This window comes from Condylostylus longicornis, unplaced genomic scaffold (genome assembly GCF_029603195.1).
Source record: "Condylostylus longicornis isolate FDR11 unplaced genomic scaffold, ASM2960319v2 ptg000027l, whole genome shotgun sequence".
NCBI lineage: Eukaryota > Metazoa > Arthropoda > Insecta > Diptera > Dolichopodidae > Condylostylus > Condylostylus longicornis.
In genome coordinates this window covers 1,856,764-1,884,136 of record NW_026577996.1, presented here as the reverse complement: position 1 = coordinate 1,884,136, position 27,373 = coordinate 1,856,764, and the positions used below count along the sequence as shown (strand labels likewise).

The 27,373-nt window shown below is 31.6% G+C and overlaps 1 protein-coding gene across 4 annotated transcripts in view; it reads left to right on the top strand.

The window, feature by feature from the left end:
* The window catches only part of LOC129607562 (uncharacterized protein PFD1115c), a 54,167-nt gene that overhangs the window by 16,348 nt on the left and 10,446 nt on the right, over nucleotides 1-27,373 (top strand). For 3 of the 4 annotated variants that reach the window (XM_055518622.1, XM_055518623.1, XM_055518624.1), the window contains one exon: nucleotides 11,329-11,364. The exons of the other annotated variant lie outside the window; for it this stretch is intronic. The gene's annotated coding sequence lies outside the window, so the exon portion shown is untranslated. The remainder of the gene's footprint in view (nucleotides 1-11,328; nucleotides 11,365-27,373) is intronic. 4 annotated transcript variants of the gene reach the window in all.

Genomic DNA, 27,373 nt, shown 5'->3' with positions numbered 1-27,373 from the left:
GGCCTTTAATTCACTAAGAACTAGGGCACCTTGCTTACATCATGGCAAATATGGGTACACTTCTGAGTACTCCTTCGATATGCGATAATAGAGTAAACAAAGCATTAAAGTACTTTTATATTATGTTCAATATTATAGATATACTCCACACCAAGAATCCTGTTAAACGAATCATAATGGGATATAGGTTCACTTACAAATATACCTATAGTACGTAAGAGAAATGGGTCACAACTAAAATGATTTCTGCAGAACCCATTCAGTTCTGAAAAACAGAAAACAGGATGTTATCTATGGAGTTCAGTTTTTTTAGGGTATATATTTTTATTGATTATGAAGTTAATGAATGTAGATTTTGCAGAAATAGAACTGGGATTCGACGATATCGAAACGGATCCACTATGACTTGATAGTTCACAAACTTTAAAATGTTTTTTTAAAAAACAACTTTCAAAGCCTCGCCACTGACACTTCGCCTCTTTCGTATTAGATTTCCCCATATGGAATTTATATCGTTTATTGCGCGTCTTAAAATGCGTTTAGATTATTTTTCTTTTTTTTTTGTGGTTTTCTTTATAAAATAATTTTTTTTTAGAATTTGTGTGAACATTAAATTTATAAAATTTTCCAAGTGGAAACTAAAAGTTTTTCCTTGTTTTTATAAAATTCTACGAAAATTTTGTATTAATAAACTCTTTGTGATGAGGAAAACGAATTTAATATGATGAACTATTTGTGTGTGTTAAATGCAGCTAGAATTTGCGGCCTTTCGTCATTTGTATGCAAATTTGTTTGTAATTTTCAATTTTTTTTTGTAATTTTATTCAATGAGTGTTTCTTGTTATAGTTCTCGATTGCAATGATGTCATTTTTATTATGTTATTTTCGTCTCTGTCTTCTCTCTCTACATCTCTCTGTCTTACTAATATCACGTAATTGCAAATTATCGATGTTTTTCTATTATGTTCAATTTAAATAAAAGGCGTGATATGAATTTAATTAAAAAGGGGAAAAAATCATTTTGCATAAATTAATTTTAATAATTTTAAATTTTTTTTTCACTTTATTTTCAGTTGTTCATAGTATAATAATTAAAGTAATTTTCGTTTTGTTTTTGCATGTTTCAATTTTAAACTTTTAATGCTTTTTTACATTTAAGTGATTTAAATAACGGCGCTAAATAATTTTATTAAATGAATATTTATAAAATTAAAAAACAAATTGAATTTTGAAGTTATTACATTAATTGTTTGCGAAAAAAAAATAATATTTAAAGATTTAAGTGTCAATTATTTGATTTATTTATGGTGTTTGATTTCGAATTTTAAATTAAATTTAAACTTTATAGAGGATCCGTTTGATACTTTGGGATAGCGCACTGAAATTATGTGGCAAATTTCAAGTCTCTATAGCTCTTTGTGTTTTAAAATTAACGCTCCAACAACAGATGGACACGTATTCACAGATTAAACTAGATCGATTTAAAATTTGAATCTGAGTATCGCAACAAATATGCACCCTTTATAATATAGGCGAGTACAACAAATATGTTACTATAAAATTTTGTTCTGAAAAATATTTTCACTTTTGAAACCCATATTATCACGAATTATTGTAGACCTATAAATTTAAATAAAAAAAAAAACAAAATTTAATGGCGAAGCAAAGAATATGAGGCTTTCTTTGTTTAAATTGCTCTGTATTTAAAAAAAATTTGCACATCGTTCCTAATAAATCAAAATGTTTCGCACTATGAATTTAATGAAAATGCAATGAATGGAACTTGTTTGTATCTGTTTTCAAGGTGTTAAATAAAAGTGATTGTAAAGATTTCTTTTATATTCCGCGTACAACATGAGCTAATAAATGCCTTTTATGAAAAGCAACATTATTGTTGTTTGCAAAGATGCAGTCCATAATTTATTTGCGGTAAAAAAATTTTCTTAAATAAGCAATTGTATATTGCAACATAATCATAATTGAAAAGTATTTTTTTGAACACATTTCATATTATGAAAATTAAAAAATTAACTTAGAAAGGGTGATTTTTTTTTGTTTCACGCTTTACGTCGACATCAAATCAATTCAATTTGTTTTACCATTTACCAATGGAGAGATCCGAACAACCCAAATTTACATTTTAAATCCAACAATTGGCTTCCAAAGTTATGCAGTTTAGCACGTCTCTATATTATGTTGTTCGAAGTATATGAAAATTTTAATTTAAGTATATCGACCATTTGGTACCGACGCCTTGCGTAACAATGTTAAATGCACATTCAAAATCACCACTTTAATTTTTAGTTGTAAATGTTATGCCTTGTGTTGTTAAACAGGGCATATGTGCTTTAATGGAAGCATGCGATTTTTCATATTTCTAATTTACGTTTTTAAAATTTTGTATTGCCTGCATATCTCATCAATTTTGGCAGTATACAATATTTAAGCCATAATTGATTATATCCGCATATATGCAATAAAATTCATTTATAAAAACTAATTTTTGGAAACAACATTAATTAAAAGCAAGTAGAGAAATTTGAATTGAAAAATTTCGAGTATAGGAATTTGATACTATTTTATTTTTTCTTAGACTCAACAAATTCTTTTTTATTAAGAAACCGTCAAGTTTTGTACAATGACATTTTTCGTTTTTACTTTTAATTGAAAAATTGTGATATTTGCAAATTATTAATTACAAACGCATTTATTACGTTAAAATCGATTCGAAATTAAATGTACAATACAAATTTTTTTTGACGCAGTTACTTTATACGATGAAATTGTAATTTTATTGAACAGCTATAATTTGACCTATGGTTGTCAAAATAACATAAAATTTCAACTACCACTGGGATTAAGACAATGAAAATGCAATCACAGTAGTTTCCAGTCATGTTACATTTTCTGTTTTATATTCATATGGCCATCTCTATTTTGTATATTTTGAAATACGGAAGTTCCGTGGAGTTATGTTAATGGTGTGCATGTTGACAGTTCTCCGAATTTGAAAAATGAAACTGGTGTCGGATAAATTAATTTCGGTTGTAGTGCCAGAAAGTCTATCCGCTTTTTGTGTCCATATGAATTAAATTTAAAAAAGAGTTCAAAATCCTCTCATAATTTTTATTTTTATTATTTAATTTACAATTTAAATTATAATTAGACACATTCAATTCACTTTTGTCTCGAAATTTGTTCCGCGTGAATTATGAAATTAAAAAAAATAATTCATATGCATAATAAAATATTCCAAACATTAATAAATTTTTAAATTAATTATTGGAATAATTCCAAAAATGGCAGAAGTTTTCTAAAAAAAAAATATGAATGTTTTACATCGCGATCATGTACATTAAAATGTTTGTACTACATTGACCCAGTGTTTCCCTAATACGTTTTTACAGAGAATAAGAATATTTGACACCCAATTCAATGCCTTGTAGTTTGTTTTTCTTTTACATTAAGGAAATTAAATTGACTTTAGTTTGAACGTCGTTTTTTTATTCACTCTATTTGATATTACACACAATTGTATATCCACGTATAAGTTTATGTTTATGTTTTCATTATATTATTGGAATATAATTATACACAATAATGAATTGAACTCACAGGAAGGTTCATTGTCTTGATCATGAATTTAAATAAAATTGTTTTAAAAACATGCAAAAATAGTAAAAAAATGCGAGAAAATACAGGCTGTAAATTGTAATCACGTAATATTTGCCGTTTTGTATCTCACTAGCTAGCTTTTTTTTCTCATTTACCTTGTCAGATTTTAAACAACGTCGCTGTGTATATTATTCATTTCATGATTTTAATTTAAGTAAAATGATAATGACAGCGATAGCGACAACATTGATGACATTTACGACGACATCGATACGATAGTGTCGACTGTTCCGACGACAAAACAATTTCAGAATTATTATTTTGTCTAAAACATCACAAAACAATAGCAAATTAAGAAAGAAAGAGACAAAAAATTGAATCATAATATTTTTTTTTCTATTCTTTTTTTTTTTTTTTTTTACTAAAATGACAGTTGTGATTATTGATTTATTAATAAAGCCTCTATAGAATGAAAGGCCAAAGGTTTCTAAGTCAAATATAAATAAATATTTTATGTAAGTAAATTATGTTAATTTTCTTTTTTGAATAAATGAATAAATAATGTTGTGATTTATTAATAAATTTGTTGACATTTTTTTAATTTTACCTTGCGTATTTTATTTTGACGTTGTACAATAATATTAAGAAAAAAAAGCTTTATTTTAAAATTTATTCTTTAAATAAGATTTAAACGGAAAACGAAAATATATTCGCATAAATATGACAAATCATTGGAAAATTTTCACACATACGGTCACTGTAATCAATGAAGAGATTCTCACACTGGCCAGGATATTTTGCAAATATTATTTTGAGACATTTATTAACAAAGAACTGTATCTTTTGCATGTTGGCTTTGGACACCAACCACATTTCATCCTGTAGTACGTAAACGAGGGCCTGACTTGTGTTATTAATTCATCAGTTTGGTCTTGGCTATGTTTATTTTCATACCTATTCTCTCTGTTTTCTCCGCTAATTTATTTATGATGAGTTTCATATCTTCAGCTGAGTGAGTCGACAGAATTATGTCATCGGCATATTCCAGTCATCGGCCTTATAATTTATGTGCAAACTGCCAAATGATTCCTTTGCATAGTGATGCTACCTCATTTATACATTTGCCTTATACAGTGATAATCAAAAGGGAAAAGAGTTATCTCTGTCTGTACAAAGCGCTTTTATAATTTGTGTGAGTTTGGTAGGGATTCTGCTTTTGCTTAAGTACAGTCCAGATTACGCCTCGCTTGATTGTGTCAAAGTCCACGAAAGCTGCATACAGAGATGTGTTCCATTATACTAATTGATAGACTATCAATCTATTTGCGTTAGAGAGTTCGGTACACCCACGATTCTAGCGGAAGCCCACCTGTTCTTCTCTTAGGCTTCTAATGTACAATTTTTGTACTATCCTGTCCTATTATGAAGGGTATTATTTTGGTCACATTATTAAGAACTGTTACGCTTCTCCAAATACCTTTGATCGCCTTTTTTTGGTAGCTTGAATATTAGTTCTTTTTTTCAGTCTTTAGAGAGTTCTTCGCCTTGCTAAATTTTATCTACTATTGATTGTAGTGCATTGGCCGCTGTAATCTCTCCTGTATTATATTTCTATTTATTCAATAGTTTTTTGGTCTATGTGAGTAAACTGCCATTCTTACATTTTATCGATTTTGATTTGCGGTGGCTCTGGTTGGAGGGAATATCTATTTTTCTATGGAGTAATGTGGCGTTGTTTTGTTCTATGGCTTCTTTAGCTTCTGCGACTTAGCCGACATTATAGAATTTTCTATTATTACTTCTTGCCATTTTCTTAATTCGCCTACCGTTGGCCAAGATTTTACGTTGCCAACCTTCGTATTGCAATTCTGACACCCACAACATACATCAGTCGTAGCCAGTCCGAACCCGATAATATTCCATCAGCGCCCCTACCAGCAAAAACTGAAAAAATTTCAGTCATATGTTTTCTAAAGTAAACTCTTAATATGTTTATTCTAAAGAGCACAAAAATTTTCAATTATGAAATTGAAAATAAAAATATTTATGTTTTTTGAAATATCAAATAATTATTTTTTGCTGTTCATAGAATAAATAACGTGAGATGACTTTCTTTGTTTTCCAAAAAGCTCATTGTAAATTTTTGGAAAAAAATCTTCGGTACATTTTATATTTTAGCGGAAAATTGTTTGGTGCACCATGGCACATAATAGTCAATTGAAAAAGAATCTATATCGAAATTCCATTTAAAATAATTTTAGGCCTTTTCATATCACATTTAATAATACAAAATACAATTCCGCCATTGGGTTTTATCTCATAATATTTGAGTTAAAGAATTTGTAATTTACTGTTGTATTTCATTTTAAATTAATAATTTTTTTAAATTCGTCAAATTTTTCTACAATTTTTTCGCCATATAGAAAAATACTTGTACTTTGGTGTCAAAGCCCAGCTTTAAACGTAATTAAACACAAAACAAAATAATTTTTTTTTTATAATGGCACTTTGTTCGAATTAAATGAGGTCAAATAATTTTTATGACTGCGTTTATATTGTTAAAACAAAATAATTTAATAAAAAATTTTAATTTTCTTTTTTCATTTTTAATTTTGTAACTCGTGAAATATATTTTATATTCTTTTAGAAGTGAAAAATAGCACGTTTAGAGGTGAATCAAACCAATTGTTGTTCTACAGCATTTTATTCCTATTAAATCATTGTGAATTTTTTCATTGAATTGGTAATAAAAATATCAAATAATTATTTTTTTATTAGATCTTATGATTGCGTAGTCATTTTGAATATTGTGCTAATTAAATTGTTACACGATTGCTATGTAATTTAAAGAATAGATGAGACTGAAATTTTATTACCCTTTTGTATATTTTACCACACATAATGAAATTCTAATTTATAATAATGATTTTCGTGATACAACGTAGATTGTAGATTGTAGATTCCAAGGGATTCGAGTGGGACAGGAGAATCCCCCATCGTCAGCGTACCCCAAGACACGCGCCCCGGAGCCCCTGAGAGCAGCGATTAGATCATCCACTACAATGGACCACAGGAGGGGTGAAAGAACCCCGCCCTGCGGACATCCTTTTGCAGCGGAGATGAAGAGTATATAGTCAGCTATGGTGGACTTAATAATCCTATCCTGTAGCATCCGATTAACCCATCTGCTAGTCGTCGCATCAATTCCTCGTTTAGGGAACGACTCACAGATGACATAATATGGGGTGTTGTCAAAAGCTCCCTCTATATCAAGGAAGCAGCCAACTGCCACCTCCCGTGGCACTTCCAGTGAGTTTTCAAGGACCCCCACCAGACTCTGCAAAGCGAGTACAGTAGACCTTCCCGACTGATAGGCGTACTGAGATTCATGCAAGGGATTGCTTCCCTTGCTTTCAATAGAAAAGAAGTAAGGCTGATTGGACGGAAAGACCTTGGGTGGTGGCTTGGTCGCTTACCCACCTTCGGAATATACGTCACTTTAGCCACCCTCCATGCCTGAGGGATGTAACCCCACGCATAGTTGGCACGAAAAATTTCCAACAGTGCTCTAGCGATATGTTGGAAACCCCTCTGCAAAAATGCAGGATATATCCCGTCATCACCTGGAGATTTGAAGGGCCTGAAAGAGAAAACAGCCCATCTAATCCTGCCCATCGTGAAGACCAGACGGGATCGTTGCCAGTCATCCCTCCTGGGCCAGGATGCCCTCGGTTCGATGACTGCATTTGTGTGATTCCGAAGAATCTCCGAGTCAGGAAAGTGCGTTGACGCCATAAGCTCCAACGTCTGCTTTCCGTTCTCAGTCATGGAGCCATCAGGACGTTCCATCAGGCCCAACCCGCTAGCATACTTTTTGGAAAGCACTCTGTTAAGATGCTCACTGCTGGGGAGTTCATCAATGCCCTTGCAGAATGCCCTCCACGAGATTCTCTTCGCTTTCCTAATTTCTTTATTGTATTTTGTGAGTGAGTCCCTATACTCTTCCCACGAACCTGACACCTTGGCCTTATTGAATAGCTTCCTGGTCTTTAGTCTAAGCCTTGAAAGCTCCTCATTCCACCACGGGCAATTCCTATTGCTCCGCCTCGGCTTAGCACGGCAGCTCCCGTGATAGGCATTAGTAATAGCCGCTGTCAGGGCCTCGCTGGCCAGTTCGATATCCATCACCGTTCTGACAGAAGCAGGAACGGATCCAATCCCATCCATGAGGAGCGTTTCGAATTGACTCCAATCTGTGGATTGGGGCACCCGATAAATTTCTTCTGCCAGGCCCCCGGAGACCATGATATCAAACCTAATCTGCCTGTGATCGGACATGGATGTCTCATTTGAGACATGCCATCCACCAACCCTACTGCCGATAAATTCAGTGCAAAGGGTGATGTCAAGGACCTCTTCCCTAATTGGATTTATGAATGTTGGCCTATTGCCCTCATTCATAATCATTAATTTATTGCTATATATAAATTCAAGTAGGCACTCACCTCTTTTGTTTATATTGCTGCTTCTCCAGACGGTGGGCATTGGCATCACTTCCTATTATAAGTTGGAAGTTCCTCCTTCCACAAAAGTCCACTAGATCCTTTAGTTGCTCGTCCGGGTGGGCACAGTCCCCCGGGAGGTAGGATGAGCACACAATGAACTCTGTCCAGCCCCCGCAGGACTTTACCTTCACCAACGCAGCTACTTGATCCTTAGAACAGTAATCTGGAATGGGAAAATACGTTAGCCTTTTACTAAACAAAATACAAGCCCTAGGCCTGCCCCCAGTTGTATTATCATACAATAGCACACCTGTTAGGCCCTTAACCTGATCCTTCACTATGTAAGGCTCTTGGATAAGGGCGATATCGAGGTGATCCTTCATAAATCTATGAGCTAGAATATCAGTAGATGCCCTAGCATGCTGTAGATTTATTTGGATGCACCTCACAGCCATATTATTTTCTCCGGCTCTTGTCTATGGGCTTTGGCCCTTTAAACAAAGGCTTTACATGAGCCTTACCTCCCATTGCCGCCAGGTGCCACGCTAGCCCCTTCAACAGCAAATACCGAAGCAGTTCCGGGCTTCCCAATGGGCTTGAGCCCTTTTGGTTCTCCCGGGACGCTTGTATTTGGCGTGCTGGTCGATGGTCCTTCCGTTTCCCTTGCCGCCATTTTCGGAGCGACTTCAGACTTTCCAATGAGTTTTGGCTCTTTTGGTTGGCCTGAAGTGCTCGTCGTTGTCGCGGTGGGCACTGGTTTTTTATTTTGTCCTGCCCTGCCGCCAGCACCTTGAGAGGATTTTCTTCCTTTGACCCGAACGGTAACACGGAAGAAATTCAGGAAAAGTCGGAACTCCGCTTTCCGTAGATCTTCCAATCCGGAATAATCCACGGAAAAGGTGATGGAGCAGCCCCCGTCCTTTTCCTTATCCATCCTCAGCACCCTCCAGGAACTTATCTTGAGGCCGGGATTTTGCTTCCCTATTCTACTTAGAAATTTGTCCCTAGAGAGACTAACGGTTGTCTCGTCCTTTGGTACGTAGGTGACGCAGACATGCTGTTTGGGCATGTCGTCGCCATCCAGTACCACGACATCGCAACCGTCCCAAGGCTTTATCTTCCTGCAGACACTGGTTATCCACTCCCTGGTGTTCTGATTGTTGCATGTTACGGATATCCATCCGTCCCTTTGCAACGCTGCAGTGAATTGTGGATGAGAGTCCACAACCCTATCCATTTCATCCATGATGGCTACTTTGATTTTCCCCATTTGGAATTTGACCTGTGCTACTGCTTCCCGATAAGAAGTCATTTTCGGGGTTTGTTGAGGAATGTTCCCAGGGACCTTTTCCTCAACATTGCCCTTCATCGACCTCTTCTTTGAGGGCCCTGCATCAGGGGCGTTGCTTTCCGACCTTTCCCTCTTTTGGGGATGGTCGGCCACAACACCCGATCCGCAGGCCTTCAGCTTTTCCAGCCTTTCCTTTTCATATCTGCGAGCTTCCTCTGGGGACATGCCATCCCTGATATAAGCCGCGATACGCCGCTTGGATGCACCAGAGAAATATTGTTTTTTTCCCCTGATGTCCAACCTTTTCAGGTCCTCTTCAGTTTTTTGGATAATAGGTCCAAGAGGATCCTGATTATCCGTCTCCATCGGAGGCGCCGCCTTTTCCTCTACTGGCGTGAGAAGGAGTTTCTCCTCTGCGTCAGTCAAGAGAAGCTCTGGTTCCGAAGACCCTTGAGCACTAAGTGGTTGTATGTAATTGTCACTGTTGTTATTGTTGTTGTTGTTGTTGTTGTTGTTGTTGTTGTTGTTGCGGTTTTCGTGTTTGTCACAGTTTTTCTTGTTGTTGTTGTTTTTGCTGTTATTGTTTAAATTGTTTTCCATTCTTGGTCCCACGAATAGCGCGGGAAAGTAAAGTCACCCATGGCATACCATGGGAAGGCTCGTTTAAACTGGAGGGCGCCTGGTATCCAGAGTCCGCATACTAACGACTAAGCTCCCCCTTAGCCACGCAGTCATCGGCATATGCTGTTCCACCTTGACTTGGGACGCCTGTCGTCAGCTGACGTATAGATATGGGGCTGAAACTCACAAAGCAAGAGGCTCGCCGCGAGACATGACCACGACACCAACGTAACTTTGATCGTTTCAATCACCCCTTTATCCTCCGCCATTACCGGGGCCCACCACTAGGAGGTGACAGTGCGGTTTTGGGCCCCGTGATACAACGTAATTCTACTTCGTATTTCTACTGTCACTGTCAAAATTTTGAATTAACTAATTTTAACTTTTTTCTTATTCAACTTATGAAAAAAATAGTTAGTAAAGTTTGTGTTGCTCCGAGAGTCAAAACCCAAATAATTTACTAAGTTTATTCAAACGCTATGAATTGCAAAACGGACGGGATACCCTTTTTCGCGTAATCTCTTAACATTTTTGTATCAAGTCCATTCAAATTCATTTTTAAGTCATAAGTCATTTCTCTTTTGTGAATTTTTGAAAATAAAATACAAATTTCTTTGTTCTTTTAAAACAAAAAACTTCACGATTTATTATCACAATAATTTTTTATCACATATTAGCAAACGATTTACAAATAATTTCCTTAATTAATAATCACAATATTATTTTATTATACTATATATATATATATATATATATATATATATAGAAAATAAAAAATTTAAATATTTGAACGTAACACATATGCACTTTCTTAAGTGGTTAATATAAGCGATCGAATTATCTTTGAACAACTTTTTTACGTGACCAGATATTTTAATATTAACTTTCGTGCATATAAGCACACATACTTGCTAGTTAGAAAATATTATAAATATTTTTTTTATATAATAAAAATTACAACATAGATACTCATAATACACGAGTATAATATATAAGTGGCTGATTTAATATAAAATAGAAAATTAAATGATAAAACACTTAATTTTATTCAAATATATTATGGAATTAATTTTTATTACCACTTTATACAGAATAATTTTCTAGCTCTAGTATATTTTGAAAAGATAAAAATTATCTTCAACAAATTGTATAAGTAATTATAATTACAAAAAAAGCATCTATAGTCGTTCAATCAGTTTCAGTTTATACTTGAAATTTGCAAAAATTTTCAATGTAAAAATAATTGGTTTTTAAGTATTAATAAAACTAATAGTAATTTCATTATTTGATTTTCAGAATTTTGGAATTATCAAGAGTTCATTATAAAATAAGGTAAGCAAATTTTAATTTATTTTATCTACAATATTACTAGGATATCAAATAATTAAACATTTTAACCTATAAAATTATTATTTTTTATTGCAATAAATCTCTTATGTGCTACAACAGTCACATAAGTGTAATAATACGATTTCTGAGTTTTTTTTACGGAAATAAGCACTTAAAACATTTCTTTTGAGTGCAAAAATGCCGAAAATAATCAAATTCACCAGACTTGTCAAAAATCAATCACTGCGAATGTCATTGTGAATAAACTGCATTATAATGGAAATAAATTTTAGAATTAAAGTTTATAAAATAATTTTTGTGCTTAATTTTATCTAATTCTAATTTCTTGTTGTTACTAAGTACTTGCTACTGTGCATTTATACAATACTTACATCCATATAAGAAAAAATTAAAAGTAATCTTAGTTAAAAGTGCTTATATATCGTACCTAACGTATATATATCGTATATAAAATATAGGAGTCAAATAGCTCTTATGTCATGTGAATGGTATTTATTTAAAATTTAAATAAATGATAAAATACAAGTATAGAATCGTAATAAGATATTCAGAAGATAAATTACGAGTAATAAAGACTAAATATAGGTGAGGCAAAATAACGAGAAAAGCTTTAAATTTCAACAAAAAACTAAATAGAAATATTTACTTAAAACATTTTTGTTTTTACTCTCGTTTTGCTATAAACTAAAAAAATATAAAGAAATTTTTTTTAAATCAAATTTTTTGTGTGGAAAAAAATGATTAATTTTCACAAAAAATCGCGTTTTTAATACGAAATCTTAAATTCAATAATTAGGAAAATTTTTTTCAAAAATTTGTTTTAAATAAAAAATTTTGACATTTTAGATGTCAAATAGAAGCAAATTATTTATAACAATTCCAAAATAAATGTCAAATTTCGTTTTTATATGTCAGTTTTTATTCGTGTTTTTTGTAATAAATTTCAAATACTATGCTACATTGCCATATAGTGTCAATTTTTGACAAAACCACATTAATAAACAATTAAGCTCTTTTCTTCCTTTATTTAGAACAATATGTGGTATATAACTGCATACAATATAGTTGGTAACATGACCGTACATGGGTGGCTACATTTGCTAATATTTTCCTGTTTCTTCTCTTAAGTTTTTTCGACCATACAGGAAAGGCTTACCAATAAAGTTTTTAAAATAGTTTTGCGGCAGGTGAATTTATACGTAACTCAATTTCAAATAAAACTCACAATCATCTCAAAATTTTGTCAAAGATGGTGTTCTCCGTAATCCTATAAGCTTTTAAGGAGGTTTGGAAAGGATTGAACTAGCTCCACATCTGCACTTGGATAAAAAATATACTGAGTTTAGTAATATATGTACATATGTATATGTATTTATGAAGTCTTTTATATAAAAATTTCCACAGCTTGCAATTAATTACGGTTAAGCTTACAATTAATAACCTACGAAGTTATCAAAAATTTTATTTTCCATTGATTTGAATTCTCATATTAATTTAAACCAAAAATTAAAACATAAAAATTTTATTTTTTAACAAAACAATTAATTTTATTTTTCCTATTTTTGTTTTAATACTCACCTATCTTAATAAAGTGAACTACACAAATATCACATGTAGTATACTTTACGTGTTATAACAACACGAATGACACTCCAAAAAAACAAAAAACAATGTGATCGAATAATTCAATTAAGAGTACAGGAAGTACGATTAATAAAATCTTAAAAATCATTACAATTGTGCCCGTAGATTATTGCCAATTTTTATTATTAAAATTGAAAATTTTAAACCTTGTTTTCAATATTATTTTATTTGAAATTCACTAGAAATATTTGGACATATTCGTGGATTTTAACAACAATTTACTATTTACATAGATTAGATTAAATTAGATTCATAGATTGGCAGAGATTCACTCAAGTAACCCTTAAGTAATTACAGAATCGTCTAAGCGTCACTTCCCACAAGTTCGAGGGTGCCACCATAGTATCCCCTCAAGAGAGTCGCCTTGTAACTAATGCTTCACAAATCTACACAAATGGTTCCCAGATTGCCCCAATTTGTGCAAATGATAACCAAAACCACCAGCTTGGCCTTCCCTCTTTTAGACACGAACAGGCTCGGCAGCCTTATTCTTGATGCCCCATCCCAGCACTATTGCTGAAGAGGGCTCATCCGTTCCGCCCATTATACGTTCATACGACAAAAATTGACTATATTATTTGTTTGCTTTCTTTCTTTGAGCTACTCCGAATTACGTTATTTGACCTTTTTTATCGTAAAATTTTTGTTTTTATCTTTTTGTTTTTAAATGCCATATGCGAAAGTTACTTATAATGTTTTCAATATACCCTAATTAAAAGCTATTGTTAATTGAAATTAGCTTGATAAAATTTATTTAACCTACAATCATCTGTACATATGCAGATTTTGCTATAAGTATTACCAAAAAAATTAATCATAATATGATAATTATTAATAAATAAATTAGAACAATAAAATATTTACTATATGTATAAGAATTATTTAAAAAAACTTTGACTTGTGGTTTTTGTTTACATAATTAAATAAATAATAAAATTATATTAATATTGTGATAATAGTTAAATTGAGTTTTAATTTATAATAATTAAGATAATTTTGCTTATGATAATTAATTGTTTATGTTGCTAATAACTTTAATACTCGTATATAAATAAGTACTAAACTCACTTTGTTGCGGGTTCTCTGGGTTATTACGGCTTAAACATAAATGAAAAAGCTGATGATTTCAATCGAAAGATGTATTAAAATATGTGTACTTACTGGGCACAGCCTCTCAATAAAATCTATTAAAAGACTATTGACTAAACGGAGAGGGAGGTCTGCCATATAAAATAAGGTGAAAAACGGTACTTTTTGGTGTAATGCGAGGTGGTGCTTGCTTACGACTGAAATTCTTTGGAAGGGGCTTGTGGCCTAAATGAAAATCTCAAGACTTAGTCTAACTATATTGTTGGAAATTGTCAGAAATAAATGGGATTTTTTCGAATTTGTAAACGTTGAATCAGTGCAGGTTGATCCGTCATTTTTCAACTGAGAGATTAACATCCAAACAATTATTTTTTCAAGATTCAAATTTAAAATGCTTATAATTGAGAAGACCAACAGCTATGAATGAAAAATTTTGAATTAATTAATTGAATACTTGAAATTTTTTAGATTTTCATGCCATTTTTGAACACCATATTTAATTTATATTGAAATAATTTTGGTTACTCATTTTGTACTCTCTATTATCTCAATAATAAGAACCGTATAAACTTTCACCCATAAATTTCTAAGAAAAAAAAAATGTAAAACCGATTAAAATCACTTTGGTAAATGAAATTTTCTAATGTTATTTATTTTAAAATTTTAAATAAAAACAAGACTCCATTTTTCTCATTATTTTATTCTCATATTTTTTTTTAATTGTTTAAAATTGAACCACCTTCAATATTTATTTTTTCTAATAAGTAAAATCAATATTTGTACAATGAATTCTTTTTTATTTTCTCTCTGTGCATTGAAGTAAGTCTGAGACATTTTATCATTTTTATTGTTTAAATACCTTTAAGGTAAATTAATAAAATTACCTTTTACCATATTTTCATTTTCATATTTCTGAAAATGTGTTAATTATTTAAAATTAAAAATATCACATGTGTGTGTGTGCCGTACTTATCTAATATAGAAAAAGGTCATGCAATAATGACTTTGTAACAAAAACAAAAATTTTCTTTTCTTTTTATTTTTTTTAAACAATGATAGCTTATTGTTTTGCTATAATTAGTTTATATTTGGGGAACACAATAACTCTATTAAAATATATCGCAGACTGTTTGTTAAACAAAATTTTCATTTGTTCAAAATAATTACGAGTGTATATTATGAGGTTTAAGTAAAAGTGAGAAAAAATCAGTGCGCGGATTATTATTGTTGATAAAATTCAAAAAAAAAACGAAGAAGAAAATTTTATTTTTTTTTAAATTAAATTCTCTTCTTTGTTTTTTATTAAGATTTAAGAAAAGAGCTTCTTAAAGAATTTTTAATAAGATTTTATATTTAAGAAATGGCGGAGAATACAAAACACTTTTAGAAATTTAGTAACGGAAATTTAGAAATGAGAATTTTTTTTAATACCATTCACTTAAACTTGATTTTTATTACTTACATTTGGGAATGAAAAGATAAGCTAGAGGAATAAATTTGTGATAAAAGTATGTGATCTAACAAAAATTATGTTTATTAGCAATTAAACAAAACATTTATTGACGCAATATCAAGTACAGGTTTTTTTTTAGAAATAAAGAACAGACATTTTTTTATACAACTGTGGAACAAATTGATCAAATGTTCAAGATATTGAATTAAGGTAGAAAATTTTAAATATATTTGCTTCTCGATTTTGGCTTGAATCAGAAAAACATCAGTTTCGCCAGTCCGCCTAGGACTGATCTACCACGTGATCCAAATAAGTATAAATAAATTATCGATAGTTTGTATTCTATTTATATTGGCATTGACTGTAAAAGTGAGAACATTGCGCATTTATCAATATTGATAAAATGTGAGACTATTGGTAGGTGCACTCACTCGACACTGCCTCTAGATAATCCATCTTCTTTACTCAGAAACCGACTTTCTACATACTTAAATATTTTCTTGAGTTTTCAGCACAATAAATTGTTAAAAGCTTATATTTTTATAAGACTTTTGCTTTGGAGAAATTATTTTTTCAAAGAAGCAGAATGCTTTTGTTTTTAGAAAAACCTTTCTAGATCTTAAAATGCTTTATTAGTTTATACAATCCATGTAATCTCTTTTTAAACGATTTTCTTAAAACTGCCTAAAACACTATCAAAGTTCACTTAGTTATTAAAAAATTAAAAAAATTACTTTCCTAATTTATTTCTTGTTTAAAAATAAGGGAGTGTAATCTTCAAAGAAAAAAAAACATTTCACAGACATTTTAAAACCATTTGTTTTAAAAAACAACAATAAAATTAAAATTAAAAAATTTACATAAAATGCAATAAAATAAATTAAAAAAATTGAATTTTTTCCATTGTTTACTTTTTATTCAACTAAATTGTATAATTATATAACAACCATTATTCTAAAAATAATTCGTGTATAATCTTCGCTCATATTTCTTAAAAGCAGAAAAAATTGATTATTCATAAGGCACACAACCACATAACATTAAACACACAAGCAACACTACTCAATTAGTGTCATGACAAAACGTCATCATAATGACAATATTTACATTTTAAATTTTCATATTCGCAAAATCACAGCTAAAAATTTGAATCCATAAAAGAATAAGAAATAAAATTAAATGTGACTATATTTAAGACGTTTTAGGGAAGATTCATAATTTAATTCTTAAACTGAAATATAAATATACACAAAATATATATTACGTAATTACTAACATAAAATTAGTATGAAAATGAAACTTAATATTCTTTTCGCCTTAAATATTCATATATGTATATAGAGAGTTAAACAGTGGATACAGTGAGCTATAATACACTGTGGTGTCTAGAAATTTCAACTAATTCAAGTCATTATGCAAGTAAATTTACTTTTTCTTCATTACCTGGATAACTTTTTTAAATAAACATTTGACTTGCACTATGATGCCATCTGCATAAAATAAATATTATTATGAATTTGCAATAAATGAAAAAAATTGAAATATATAACAGTCTTAGTGGAATTTTAAGTGTGGATGAAAATGATAAAAATATGATCTTTGCAGAATAAGAAAAGGAAGACAAATGAAAAAATCAGGATTGAAATATTCAATTTTTCGCCAACACAAAAATATTTTCATCTTATTATTTAATATTTATATATATACATATATTTATGCTTACATATAGACAAAATATATGAATTCAATTGTATTCGCTTAAAAGTCAATAACATTTGGAATAAATTTCAATGATAAATGACTGGAAAAAAGTGACTGGAAATAAATTCAAAGCACATAAAATGCTTATTGTAATTGAAAATATAAATGGATTTTTTTACTGTTAGTAGAATATTTTGTCATCTTCAACTAAATGTCAAAAAAATGAACTGTATATTATGTGTAATTACTGTAGCAAAACTCACGTTTCTATACTGACATTTAAAATCTTGAAGTTTATAGTATTTTTAAAGCAAAATTCATAAATGTTGAAATGGAGAAAACTGAACAAAAGTAAGCAAAATATTAAAATATTTATTTATATTGTAAAGGAAAAAAACAAGTCATATTAAAAACTTTAAATTTTTTTTGGAAAATTTTCAATAACAGAAAAAAGTTTAAAAAAAAACGCAAGGTTTCACTAGTAGGCATTCGTAATTTCATGTTTTCCCGATCATATTGATTATTTTTATAAACTGAGAAGAATTAATTAAAAACCTTAAAACACCTTATTTTTCAATGTTATTTCATATCAACATATTTTCACATTTTTATTAATATTACATGATGTAATTATTTAATAAATTTCACATAAAAATTTTATAAATTTAACATATTTGCGCATATTGCACTCGAATTTATTTGAGTAATATTATTCATTTATACAAATATTAATTAAATATTAAAATTACTCATATAATAAATACAAATACTTAAAAAAGAAGTATGTATATGCAGAATTGAATTGGTAAATATAGGACAAAACAATATAAATGTTTAGGTACTTAATGCTTCCTTGAAAGAAAATTAATTTGTAAATTTCGCACCCTTGCTATGAATTCTTTCATATGGATTTTGTATGCATTACGAAAATGTCGAAAGTCTTCTAAGACTTATGAACTAGTTATGTGTAGAAAAATTTTTATAGTTAGAATCTAGCTGCAAGTCAGAATTGCAATAGATGCTTGTAATTTTTCTGAAATTTAAGGATGATTCTATAATTTTGTAATTAGGTCTTGTTTATTTTACACAATTTTCATAATTTTATTGAAAACTTCAAAATTATTTATTGAAAAAAATAAAATTTTAAATAAGTTTAATGTCAGTTCCAATTCAATATCAGGTTTTTTTCAATAATTTTTACATAAAATACAAATTTGATAGATAATAAATAACGCCTGTAATTATGCAATGTTTTTTGAAATTTCGAAATTCTTTACATTTTATCAAAATAACGGGGTTTTTAATTATTCCAAATGATAACAAAATAAAAAACAGATTTTTTTTATCAATTAAATAAAAGTAAATGTTTGGAAAATTATTTGCTTTCTAACTATACTGAATTTTTTATTTCTTTCAACTTTAACTTTACAAGTTATAAAAGTTAATAGACTCATATGTCATGTTCTCAAGGCCATCATATACTTACATATGTAGATTTTAATTAAAAGTTTAAAATCGTTTATATTTTTTTTTTCAAATTAATTTTCAAATTACGTCAGTATTAAATTTTGTTTTATATCTTTTATACTGTATATGTGTATGTATTTAAATAATTATTATACAATGTTAACTGTTTTTTAATTTATCATTTACTGTTTTCTTTGTGTTTCATTCAAATTTTTTAACATTATTAGTATTAACCAGCATACTTTTAGAAACAAAGTAAAAAAATAAAGGTCACACTTTGTAAATATACAAACTATATTGTTTTGACTTATATAAAACTTTCGTAAATTTGTTTTACATCATACAAATGTATTAAATACATGTAAGAATGGATAAGATTAATGTGTTTGCCGGTAATTAATTGATTATAAATATCATTATATATAATTGTAATCATTAGTTATTATATTCTGCATAAAATATTCTTAATTTGTGATTAAACTATTTGACTTTGAACTTTGTATCGAACTTGAATAATATGACATCAAACATTATTAAGACAAAAAGTTTAATAACCCTTTTTAAACTGTAAATTCTTATTTCCATCATTAATTTGCATTAAAATTATACTAACAAGAAAATATTTATTGATATGTAAAAATTTTATTCAAAAAATGCTCGATTATTTGCTGATCCCATAATTTTTATTTTATTTATTTTTTAAACTTAATTATACTCATTCAATCACTCATTTATAAAGTTGAAAAATTTTATTCCTAAATTCAATTACATGTCATATTTTTCAAGTTAAATCGTATAAATAATTAAAACATGAACTCTTGATGAAATTCAATTTATAAAAAAATAAAACTGGTTAGACAATTTTTTTCTTTTGAAAAAGTTTTTTGATATACAACGTTTTTTTCAAACGTTGCAAATTCATAAATTTTTTTTTACAATAAGTGACACACGTGTGCTGTGTGCAATGCACTTAACATTAATATACATACATGTATACACAAATTTATCTGGTTCATATCAACTTCATCTAACTACTGATCATTTTAACAATCTATATAGTTTGTTCAAGTTAAAAATATGTGTAACTAAAGGAAAATTAAAAACCAATATTCGCATAAATTAAATAAAGAATTTGTGTGTACATACATTTATGACTGGCTATGGTATGGCGTCTATTCAAGGTAAAAAACAAAATTAAAAATTCACAATGACAGCTTACATAGTTTAGTTGCTATTACTAGCGTTCACTCATTTATTAATAAATGTAAGAACAATGTATGTGTGTATATGTACGGTATAGTGCTTTTCGAAATAGATTTTTGATGTGCTGATTAAACAGGAAAATCATTATGAAAATTTTCTGACCTAATGGATATATGAGTACCTAAGTTTTTTAAGTGGGTATTCTCATTTTTGTTTTTTTGATTTTTCGCACATATATGCGTTGTCTGCTTGTGTGGGTTTGGAATTTTTTTATATATATTCCATAGTACACATCACATCAAGTACGAATGTGTACATTTTTTTTAAATACAAATTTTTAATTTATGAAACATTTTTTTTTTTAACGAAATAGGTTTTATCATCAAAATTCTGAAACAATACAAAAAATCGTAAAGTGTAAAAGAAAATTATTTTATGAAAAATTTATAATTAAATTATTGAAATTTTGTTGTGTCTTTGAGTGTATAATATATGCAATCAAACAGTTGTAGCTTTGTGTGTATAACATATGCAAAAAAATATAACGTACATTATGTGCCTGAAAGTGTATAGAACAAAAAACTTATCATATTTTTATTACCAAAATACACTTGAGAATTGAAAAAAAAAACCCAAAACAACAGAAAATTTTTATTTTAAATTGATCTTATTTATTATACAATACATACGTTACATACCTTAATGTCTTGAAAACCAATATACAAACATATGTATATACATTTATACCCATAGGATGTACAAAGTGTGTGCATATACATGATGTTACGGCGTGTAAACATGAAAATTTAGTAATAATTAATATAAGCTTTAATTTATCTTGCAGCGTTTATAACATAGCTATGGAGTTATTTTTATAATGATCAAATCCCCCCCTCTCCTAACAAATTCGTTTTGCTTATATCTTGTACGCATATAGTACAAGAAGATTCTAAAATCTTTTTAGAAATGAAATCAAGTTCAGTATAATCAACGAATATAATTTTGTTAGCAAGTAATTTTCTAATTCTGTTCTACCTATCAGGTAATTTTCCTAACAACAAATCAATTAACTACAATTCACATTAGTAGTAGTAGTAGTAAGAGGGGGAGGCTCCACCCGTACACACGCGCAAAGCCCATGCACTAGGCCAACAGAAAAAGGCCCATCGGCAACCCCCAGAAAACACCCAACAACCCCCATGCAGTTCGACACGCAAGACCCCCCTATCCAAACCAGCCAACCTCCCTGGCGAAGCACAAAAGCTACGCAAGAGACATCCTGGAAAGGTCCCCCAGGTCATCGTAAAAATAAGCCCCCAAGACACGCCTTCTTTTCCATATCAGAAACGAACGGCACAGAGGACATGCTCTATATCCTCTACCTCCGCCACATCCCGACACCCACGACATACATCCGTCATAGCAATCCCAAGCCTCCTGGCCATTTTCCCCAGAAGACAATGCCCCGTCCGGACCCCAACCAGTGTGCTGAGATCAGCCCTATTACGTCTCAACAGCATTCTCGTCCTCCCTGATAGGCCACATTGCCCTGGTCACCCTACACGTGTGGGCCTCCGCTCACAAGATTCCGCTCCTTCTCCTAGCATCCCCGCCAGCCCCATCCCTCGCAAGACGATCTGCCATCTCATTACCTCGAATCCCGCTATGACCGGGAACCCAGCACACAGTCACCCTGCACATAGTACAAAGTGCCCTAAGTGCCCCCCTGCAAAGACCCACCAAAGCCGATCCAACCGAGTAGAACGCGAGTGCCCCAATCGTCAGAATAAGCCTAACCACACACTCATACAACCAGTAGACCAGTCGAGGACTCACTCCCCACCGTCTACCAGCCGCCCCCTTGCAGGCAAACAACGCAGTGGTGGCCCTCTTTATCCTATTCTCTATGTTTTCCCTCCACAGCAGCTTACTATTCATAATCACGCCCAGTTATCGCGCACAACCCGCCAAACCCAGTTCAACCCCCGCCATCCTAGGCAGGGCAAACCTGGGCACCTTCCTTATCCTCGTGAACAACACCAGCTCCGTTTTTACGGGGTTCACAGAAAGACCGCATCCCCGCGCCTAACCATCCAGTCTATCAAGACCCCCCTGCATTATTGCACTTAGTACTTCCGGGTATTTACCCGAGACCAGGATTGCCACATCATCCGCATAGGCCGTAACTCTACATCCACTATCCCTCATAAGCCTAAGATAACCCTCCATAACCAGGACCCACAGATATGGCGATAGGACTCTCCCCCCCTGAGGAGTGCCCCTCACCGACAACATCCTCACCTTACTTGGGCCCCACTCGGTCACAACCACCCTAGTAGTAAGCATTTGCTCTATCCATCTGATTATGCCCTCCTCTGCTCCTACATTTTCGAGAGCCCTCACGACAGCCTCAACCTTTACATTATTGAAAGCACCCTCAACATCCAAGAAAGCAGCCAATGTATACTCCTTGTACTGCAGAGACGCCTCCACCTGCGTGACCACAGCGTGCAGCGGCGTCTCCACAGATCTCTCTCTTCTGTAGGCATACTGGTCATTTGACAGACTCGACTCCCTTTCCCCATTCCTTATAAATTTTACACTAACATCTCCATAGTCCTCAGCACAAAAGACGAGAAGCTGATTGGCCGGAAATCCCTCGCGCTGATATGACCCCTCCTACCAGGCTTCGGCACAAAAACCGTCCTCACGTCTCTCCATTCTCTAGGGACATACCCCATATACAGGCAGCTTACCACCAACCAATCAATGATCGCTCTCGGTGCCCTCCGCAGCATGATAGGCCACACCCCATCCGTTCCCGTAGACTTGTAGGGGCCAAAAGACTTAATAGCCCACCGTATCCTCTCCCCCGTAAACATTTCTTTACCTAAAGCTGGAAATCCTGGAAAGTGAACCTCCATCAGTTCCCCCAAAGTTTCTATACAAGAGCCAGCCCAAGTATCATCATCTCTTTCAACAAAACCAGGTACCAGGGGCTCCCCCGATAATAGTTTTTTTAATCTTGCAACCTCATTGGTATTTTCCAATAATGTGCAATAGCTACTCCAAGACCTCCGTTTGGCCTTCCTTATTGTGTACTAAAAAGCCCTCAGTTCCTTCTTATATTCTTTCCACATGGATGGGCTGCTACCCCGCTTCGCCAAATTATGTAGCCTCCTTATCTAAAAGAAAAAATTTTAATTCCTTCCTGGCGAAGATACAAGATCTCTGTCTACTTACTCCGATTTTGTAATACAGGACATTGTCTTTAAGCCTTAAGTATTCTCCCCTTTCCGTCTAACCACGGCTCCTGAATGAGCGCAATGTGGATGTCATTAGCGCTCATGTACCCCATAAGATTGCCAGTGGCGGCCCTACTGTGATGGGGATTGATTTGTATTACCTCCATCTCTCGTACTGCCCGCCCCAACAATCCTTAGCTTCACCTTGGATAAGCTGAACCTTACCAATCCGCCATTTTTCTCTATATAGGGCACCGATTTCTTATTTATGCTCAGAAGGAAGTGTTGTCCAGTTTCCTTCCAAGGCTCCTCCCTAACCACAATCCAGTCCTCAGCCCCAAGCTCCCGATTCTGTGCAATCAGTAGCCTGAGGACCTTCTCCGCAGCCACGCCTTCGGCCCCCGGTACCTACCAACATCGGAACAAGGGATAGCCCGCAGTTTGGCCCCCTCCCAGATGCCGTCAAGCTTCGGCAGCGTGTCCTCCGAGAACTTCTTGGAAGATGATTTCATCTGCTGAACCAGATGAAAACACCTCCAATAGCTCATCCTGGATCCTTTCTCCACCCTTTGCCATTTTTCATGATACAACCGGCCTTCCGGGTCGCTCTCATCCACGATGGCAACCTGCCTCACATCCCCCTTCTGCGAAGCTGTGCCTTTCGCTTTCTTGGAGGTGCTCGGAAGGATACCGTCGTCGGAACGTCCCCTCTTCTTATGGAAGTGGTCTCTCCTAACCTCGGCTTTGCCCTTGGTTGGGTGAGCCATCTTCCCCTCGGTTTTCGCTGCAGCCCTTCGTTTTCTCCTTCTGCTCTATCTCCCAAGAACTAAGCTCCTCCGGGGTTTTGAGCGATAGCCGTAAACGGATTGATCCTGCTGAAACCAACTTCACTGACGGTCTTGGTGCTATTGCCACCTTCTCCCAACAGCGAAACGGAGTCAGTCCTACTGATGATGGTTATGTCACCACCATCCTCCGTCCCAGAGCTCGACTAAGACCGCCTCCTTTTGACCCCTTGTGAGTTGAATTCTGAGCTAATCTCAAAATCTTCCTCACACAGGATCATCGTGGATGACGAAGACCGCGATAACGCCCGCATCTCTTCGTCGGTATTCCATTCAGTAGCATTACGTTCTACAAGGCCTGTTTCCACCTTGAAGTACAGTCCCACTGGCGACTTAGCCCCACCTGTGGCCAAGCCCTCGCCGCCCGTCGTAGGTCCAGGTGATACATTTCACATTACTTGTACATTTGACATTAGTTGTAGTACATAATTTTATTATAAATACCACAAAGTTTGTGACTGTTAACAAAAATTTCAAATTGTTTTTTATTTATTTATTTATTTGTTAATGAAACCCATTTTATAAACTTAAAATTTTGAGGTTCAAAAAACAATTGATTTAAAAAACAAAAAAAAAAATAAAATTCAAATTTATAAAACATCATACGCTTTTGTGCAATTGATTTGATTGTAGTAGTGATGGTGCTATTGAAAAACATTTTTATTTTTTGTTCATCTGTTTATTTAGGTTTCATTCAATCAACTTTAATGTGCAGTCTAGTGTCTCAAAAGCTACTCTCAATCGTATATCAGTTTTTTTTTTATTTTTATCTTTTTTCTCCATATATTTATTGTATTTTATCTGCGATATAAAAATTTTAAATTTTTAATACAATATAGCACATAAAATCGTATATTTAAATATAACCATACAAGCATGGATAATAAATATTTCCGACATGCATAAACTTAGTTGAATAAACAGAAGGTTTAAATTAAAGTATTAAAAATTAAATTAAGAAAAAATACAATAAGTTAAAATTTTGAATACAATACTGTAATCGAAATTAAATATGATATTTTCGAAAAAAAAAAATCGGATTAAATCCGTATTATAAATGTGGCGTATTTAGGATAAAATTTGATGGCGGTATGGATAATTGAATATACTATACGAATTGTCTAAAAATATTTGTTGCAGAATTCCGAAAATAAACGAAAAATAGGATCATGTAAATTTTATTTATTTTATCCGAATTGAGTTACGAAAATGTTGATCTAATATATTCGGAAATTTTTCCCTCAATTCATACTAGTTTTCAAGTTTGAATTTCGAATATAAATACATGCATACCTACATATATGTTATGTAATATTCAACACACAAACTCTGCTGCAAAAATGTGATTCAAGATTTTGGTTTTCGAAACCTTATCCAATTGAGTTTAAATATTGTTCATACTAAAATCGTTCGATTGACACATGACGTAGAAAAACGTCAAAAATTTTATTTAAATTAAATTCATAAGTAAAAATATATTCAAAGTTTTAATAAAAAAGCAATTTTACTTTTCTCTCAACAATTATTATTCAAATATGTTAATTTCTAATTTTAATACGTAAAAGATCACTGTCATTTAGAGATTTACTTCAAAATCCAATAAGAAAAACCAGTTCTTGCTTCAATAATTGAATGAAAACTACAGCTAAGTTTATTTTGTTTCACATTAATCGAATTGATAAACTCATTTTAATTTTTAATTTAAATTCCTCAATTATAAACCGGAATCAGGAAATTTTAAATTAATTTATATTTGTCTTGTAAAATGAATATTGCATTTAAATTACTTATTTTAATATGGTAATTAATAATTACATCAAATTAATTGATTACATGGACAATAACTACCAAACTAACCGAATAACCAAAACACAATGTTGAATATCACAAAATTTTTCAACCAGAAAAATTCCGTTTAATATGCAGAGTCTTAGAATAAGAGGTTGGTAGTATATTTGAATTAATTGAAGAAATGTAAAAAGATGATTTTGTGTTCGATAACCATTTGAAAATTTCTATAATTAGTTGTAACTAATAATGTTTTGCTCAAAAATAATAATTTTTTTCGAAATACATATTTACTCTAAATTTTAACTTAAATTTTATTATTGTGAATGAGATTCCAATGGAAACATTTTGACATTAAATTTCCTTCACAAATTTTAATTTCACTTCTACAAGCGTTAATGCTTGTTTCTGGTTGAATCAAAATAAGTTTGTGATAACATAATAATGACAATTGGTTGTTGAATGAAACAAACACGTTAACCATAAGCAAGAAATTAATTTTAAATTAGTATTAATCAAATGCTTATAAATTATTTTAGATTATGTACACTTTGTATTTACTAGGTTATCTAAAATCAAATTTATTTACAATATTCTTTAAAAAAAGTACAAAAATCCGAATCACATGTCAGATCGCATTTTTTTTTAAATTTTAAATGGATTAAAAATATGTACATACATACATACATATACATACTAAATTTTTGTTTTACTTTATTATTAATGAAAACTACTCAACACTCTTACACACATAATATATCAATTTAATATATTTGTCAATATAAATTTCAAATTAATCAAATAGTGAAAAATGACAAACCTATGTATATGATTAAGAGTTTAAAAAAAAATTGTGTTACAAAATCCTATTACAAAACCCTGAATACATTGTAATATAGATTTCTCTATGAAGTGTACTACATAAGTATGTGTACGCAAGCATGTTCAACGAGATACATATTTCAATTTAAAAAATTATACATACGTACGTTATTATGCAAGCATAAACATAAGTGCTATAAGCTTTTAATAAATTTTAAAACACTTCAACAATTTTTTGATATTTAATCCGTCAACATATACAAATGTATTTCATATATTTATGTATGTTATATATACAAACAATAGTTAGATATTTATTAGATAGAAATGATATTTATTTTTTAGCGCCATCTATTATCTCACCTAAACAAAATTCGTTAATAACTATTTGAGTTGATTATTTTAAAAAGCCTATTATTATTACTGGATGATTAATTATTTTGTCAGCTTTGTATTTTTGTTTATAGATTTGTATATTAAAATTGACTATAGTTTTAAATATTTTCTGTTATGTTTTTTTGTAATATAAGCATAAATTCGGCGGTCATATTTTCTATTATTGTTATTTTGACTCGATTTTGATTATTTATTGTTATTCAAAAAAAGTTCACATAAAATTAAAATTATGACATCGATTCCACCAGTCATTCTTAGCTTCGCTAATCCAGTCATTAGCTTTTTTCTCGATTCTTAAAGATTCTCTTGGTTATTTCGTCTTGGATAAGGAGCATTTG